At 46.9% G+C, this 6,034-nt stretch overlaps 1 pseudogene; it reads left to right on the top strand.

Annotated features, from left to right (window-relative positions):
- Positions 1-6,034, top strand: part of LOC139039727 (ligand-dependent nuclear receptor corepressor-like protein pseudogene) — a 56,545-nt pseudogene continuing 50,511 nt past the window's right edge.

Raw genomic sequence — 6,034 nt, 5'->3', positions numbered from 1 at the left:
CATCTCCGGAAGACGACGAGCCGGAGGAGTCAGTCCGAGGGGCCAGCGGGAGCGATTCCGTCGGCAAACGGGTAAGTTATTCTCTGGTCGGGCCGGGGGGGAGGTTTGGAGGCGGGGACCGTGCAGCGTCTGCGCGGGTCCTGGGGGCGGTGGCTTGAGGGCTCAGGCCCGGGCAGTTGGGCGCCGGGAGTCCCGCCAGGGCCCTTCGCTCTTCCTCCTCCCTCCTCCCCCCGCCTCCGCCCCTCCCCGCTCGCCGGTCCCTCCCGACGCCGCCCAGACTCGCCCGCCGCCCGCCCGCCGCCCGCGCGGCGTCGCAGCCGCCCTGCCCCCGCCGTCACCTGCTCGCTCCGCGAGCCGTGCTCTCGGGGACCCGGCGGGCCTCCGTTTCCCCGCGGGCCCGGGCTCTCGGCGCGGGAGCGGCGCCCCGGGCGCCCCACGCACCCCTGCACGCAGTCGGGGCGCTTCCGACCGCCTGGCTTCTCCGACTGGAACGCGGGCGCCCAGGCGGGGAGCTGCCCGGTGTCGGTTTCTAGTCCGGGCGGTGGTGTCCGTGGCTGCCCGCCCACTCCCTGTTTTCCCCAGCGCACCGATGCGCTGCTGCCACCCGCGCCTCCTTCGGTTGAGGATGCTGGTGCCCGAGAGCACCACGCCTGGAAGTGGACGGTCCTGGCCACTCAGGGTCCCGCTGCTCTCAGCAACTAGCGGGAGACCCCAGGCTGCCGCACGTCGCTGTTGGCAGCAGCGGGATCGTCCCTGGAGATACCCACCTCTTCCTAGTGGGCGAGCACGGCCTGAGGGTGCGTGCCCGCTTTCTGGAGCTTAGTCGGGGGGAGGTGGGTGCTAGGAGCTGCTGACCCCTGCGGTTGCGTTGAGTTTTGAATAGCCTGTTTATTGGGGTGGGGGGTTCTGGACTAGGACATCTTGGCAGGGTTGGCATCTGTGGACACATATGTAGGATTATTTTCTAGGTAATCATAGCCCGAATGGTGATTGTGTCGGGACTTTACAGTCCGTGCCGGTGGAACTAGTTACAGTATGCACCTGGTTTGCGGTGAAGCGTTAGTCCAGATGCAGCACTGCCTGGGGAAAGTCACTAACACGTATTGATTAGAACATCGTTAGGAGAGCTCATTTGATGTATACTCTGTAGACTTCATGTAGCACGGCAGCCTTGTAGGGTCGGAATTACTATTCCCTTTTCACAAACTGAGACTAAAGTTAAACAGTTTCACCAAAGTTAAGGTCAGGATTAGCGTCTCAAGTGTTTGTGACTCATTGTTTTTCAAGTTTGCTACATGTAAGGTTACTGACTCCTGCTGGCACGTGTGAAAAACACTGAGGCAAGGCTCTCTAGTAGCTGGTGTCTTCTTGCGTGACATGTAAGGCAGGTGTGATTATTACTGATAATACAGTGGCTCCTGGTGCCTTTTTTAAAAAACCTGTTTATTTTGGAATAATCTCAGATTTACAGAAAAGCTGTGAGATAGCACAGAGAGTTCCACTTGTATTCAGCAAAGCAGAGTGGCTCCACTTGAGCAAACTGCTTCATGCCAGTCACCATTCTAGGTGCTGGAGAGAGTAACACGCTGCCCTAGATGATTTCAAGGTGTGGTGGAAGAGACAGATCCATAAACAAGTATAGTGCCTTTTGCTCAGTGCTGAAATGGAGAGAGGGGAGCACAGAGTGATTTATGTCTGACTGCCTGGGAAGGAGTGGCGCGAGCTTGCAGGATACAGCATTTGAGTTAGGTCTCAAGGATTAGTGGGTATTCACTTGATTGATGGGACATTTCTGCCCACATTCATGCTACCTAGGTTTGTGTTCGAAGAGAACTCTCTAACCTTTATAAAGCGGACTCTTCTTATTTGATTCTCCTCTGTCCGTCTTTCTCACATCTCCTCTGAGAGGTTTTTGTCATAGTTTCCACAGGCTGTGAGAAGAATCGCGGTTTATAAATCCATGACTAGGAGATGAAATTAAGCTGTGTTTCTTAGTAATGGAAGTATCTAGATCTGTACGTTTTAAAATTCTTTCTCTTTCATAGCTGCTGAGTACTTCAGTGGTCTGATCACACACATTCTTTATGCGAGGTTGGAGCACAGTTCTTCTGAACTGTGCCCACCGCAGAGGGGTATTTTGAGTGAGTGTGTTGGTCGTTGTGGGCTGCTCTAGGAAAACACCATAACCCCAGGTGGCTGAAACAACAGTCATTTACTTCTCCCAGTTCTGGAGGTTAAGTCCAAGATCAAGGTGCTGATTCCTGGTGAGGGCTCTTCCTTGCTTACAGCCAGCCACCTTCTTGCTGTGTCTTCACATGGCAGCGATGGAGAGAGAACTCTGGTCTCTCTTCCTCTTCTTCTAAAGACGCTGATCCCGTCTTGGAGACCCTACCGTTCTGACCTCATCTAAACCTAAGCACCTCTCAAAGACCTCATTTCCAAATACCATCACATTGGTGATTAGGGCTTCGGCATCAAAATTGTGTGTGTGTGTGTGTAGGGGGGGCGGGGTGCACAATTCAGTCTGTAGTAGGTGGGTTTCTTGGAATTTTTGTTATTATGAGGAATTGCTCCAAAATAGGCTTGATAGAGAACTAAATAGGAAACTGTAAAATTAGCATTTATATGGCTTTTGCTACAGCAAAGTAGTAAACACAATTTTATTTAAAATCAGAAGAAATTATTGTAGATACGTTAAGTCTGATTCAGAGGCTGGTGGATGCCAAGAAGAAATTTTAATTGTTTCATTTGGATGAAAGAGAGAAATACGTGGTGAAATACTGCAGTGGTGTTTTCACTTTTAGGCCTTATACAAATGAATGCTTTCATGGTTATCAAATTAGGGTGTAAGGACTGTGGTAGTGAGCTATTGCAGTTCCCTCACTGATCAGGAGGCTGAGCCCCACAGAAGCTGAGCGGCTAATGCATTGTAGAGGTGAGTGGAGAGCAAAGATTGGAATCAGGCCTCCAGATTCACGGGGCCAGTCTTTCTGCTGTTCCATCAGTGGTTCTCAAACTGATGGTGCATCAGAGTCAGCTAGGGGGGCTTGTGAAAACGCAGATGCTGGGCTGGGTCTCTGAATCAGCGGGTCTGGACTGGGACTGAGAATTTGCATTTCTGACAAGTTCCTGGGTGATGTTAAAGCTGCTGACTCTGAGGGCACACTTTGAGAACCCCGGCCTTATGTGATGTTGCCTTTGACCTCTTCTAAGAGGCTAGTAAGTAAACGTCTGTGGGTTTATACCAGCTTGACCCTTCCTTGACGTTCAGAGAATCAAGTTCTTTAATTTTGTGTACTGTAATGCACCAACAACATAATGATTAGATGGAAAAATGTACTAGAAATGGAGTATGTTTTAGAGTCATTTTGGCATCTTCAGGGATAATTTTTGGAGATAATTGTAGAGGTCAGAACCGCTTATGCAAAGGGGATACACTTGAGCTCCCAGCAGCAATCACACTAAAAAGGGTGCCGGTATTGATTGCTAGATTGTATGGGAGTGAAAAGTTCCTTCCAGTTTTGTTACTCTATGTTTTTCTTTCTCATTTTGTGTACTGAAATGTTCTTAATGTATCAAAATCTTATCAGGCCCCAGCGCAGTTCCATGCCCATAGTAGATGTTAAATAAATATAAGTTGAATTAAAAAAGATTAATAGGGAAAATGAGGTAGATTATTTATCTGGAGAGACTTCAGTGCCCTAGGAAAGTTAGTCGGCTCTCTAGATTATCCCAATCACAGGTTTTTAGTGAATACTTACAGATTATTCTTGTTTATGCCTTATTTGCAATTCTTGGGTTTTTTTTTAGCACAATTATTGGAGGAGGTAGCATATTTTTTTTTTTCCTTTTTCTCCCCAAAGCCCCCCAGGACATAGTTGTAGATTCTTCATTGTAGGTCCTTCTAGTTGTGGCATGTGGGACACCACCTCAGCGTGGTTTGGTGAGCAGTGCCATGTCCACGCCCAGGATTCGAAGCAACGAAACACTGGGCCACCTGCAGTGGAGCGCACGAACTTAACCGCTCAGCCACAGGGCCAGCCCCGAGGAGGTAGCATATTTTATGTAAGAGTTATTGAGTGATCCCCCATATCTCTTTATCATTCATCTGAAATTATTTTTACAAACTTTTTACTTTGAAATGATTATAGAAGTAGAAAAAAATGGCAAAAATAGCGCAGAGAATTCCTATATACCTTAGACCCAGCGTCCCTTTGTTAGCATCTTATGTAACCATAGTGCGGTTATTGAAACCAGGCAGTTGATACAGTTAATCTAAAGTCTTTATTCGGGTTTCACCCCGATATCTTTTTTCTGGTCGAGGATCCAGTCCAGTAGCCCACACTGCATTTAGTTATGGTGTCTCCTTGGTCTCTTCCAATTTATGACAGTTTTTTATCTTTCGTGACCTTGGTACTTTTCCAGAGTACCGGTCAGGTATTTTGCAGAATGTCCCTCAGTTTGGATTTATCTGGTGTTCTTTCATGATTAAATTGAGGGTTAAGCATTTGTGACAAGAATACCACAGTGGTGAGGTTGTTCCCTTCTCAGTGCATCATATTGGCACATGTGTGATGTAGATAGGTCTTATCGCTGGTGAATGTTAACTTTTAATCTCTTGGTTGAGGTGTCTGACATGTTTCTGTGCTCTAAAGAAAATAATTTTCCCTTTGTAATTAATGACTCTCGTAAGTTTACTGATTGTAGTGCAGATGTTTAAATGAAATGAATATAGAATGTCAGAATCCTTTGAGCCTGACCCTAATTATGAGATCTTTCTTATCTTGGAGGCTTCATTATTATTTGTTAGATCCCAACATAGTAGGGAAGGGTAAAGCTGTAGACTTCTAGAAGAACAGTTATTTGTTCAAGAACTTGTACCTGATCTTGGTCAGTCTTAGTCTTGAATTGTCAACAGCGGAAGCTCTTTGTTCCAATTCTTTTTCTGTGGTTCTGCGATCTGTCTCGCATCTGTCTTCCAGTGGATGACTTTCCATAACTACATTGCGTTTCTTCAGATTCTCCCTAGAGCATTTTTGTAGAAGATTTGTGTGCTTCAGTTCATCACAAGGCAGTTGCTCCAAGTATCCTCTTGTTGACCCACTTCCTAGTCCATACAGCTGAGTGTGTGTGTTCTCTTTGTAGACTATGCTGATGAAGTGCTGGAGATTACATAGATACATAGACACATATAAATTGTCTCTATTTTCAAACTGTATATCCCTTTAATATCCCAACAGGAGTCAGTTGGAAGATATGTATGTGGCCTGTCTCCCTCCCCCTCATCCCCCTCCAAAGCTCGTAAGCTCCTTAGAAGCAGGGAACAGATCTCTTTTTGTTTACCAGTCACTTGCTTGGTGCTTGGCATACACAAGGCACTCCATAAATATTTGAGAATAAAAGAATATCATATGTGCATCTTGTTAACTGGTTTTAGAAATTACCAGACTATTGGAAACATCTTTCCACATTAACACAGCTATGTAATCATCATAGTATTCCACTATAGTCATGCCTTGCTTAACAATGGGGATACGTTCTGAGAAATGTGTCAGTAAGTGATTTTATCATTGTGCAAACATCATAAAGTGTACTTTCACAAACCTAGATGGTCGAGCTGTTGACACGAATAATCAATAATCATTCTACAGCGGGGAGTTTTACTCGAGCCAAGCTGAGGACTGCAGCCTGGGAGGGAGTGCAGCCTTCGTAAGTGCTGTGAAGAAGAGTGATTTTTCAGCACCATTGTATACCATTTCCAAACAGACATACATCAAGTGTGACAGGGGTACATTCTTTCAAGGGTTCAAGGAGATACTTTGTTATAGATTAGTACATACACAGTGGGTCAGCATGACCCCAGTGTCATGGGAAAGGACACTTACCTTCAAAAAGTACTGGTGTCATAAGAAGAGAGGCATTGGTTCTTACCTTCAAAGAGTACATTCTGGGGCCGGCTCTGTGGCTGAGTGGCTAAGTTCGCGCACTCCGCTGCGGCGGCCCAGGGTTCGCATCCTGGGCGCGGACATGGCAC

This window comes from Equus asinus, chromosome 12, assembly GCF_041296235.1.
Source record: "Equus asinus isolate D_3611 breed Donkey chromosome 12, EquAss-T2T_v2, whole genome shotgun sequence".
Taxonomy (NCBI): domain Eukaryota; kingdom Metazoa; phylum Chordata; class Mammalia; order Perissodactyla; family Equidae; genus Equus; species Equus asinus.
This window is presented reverse-complemented; position numbering and strand designations above follow the sequence as displayed.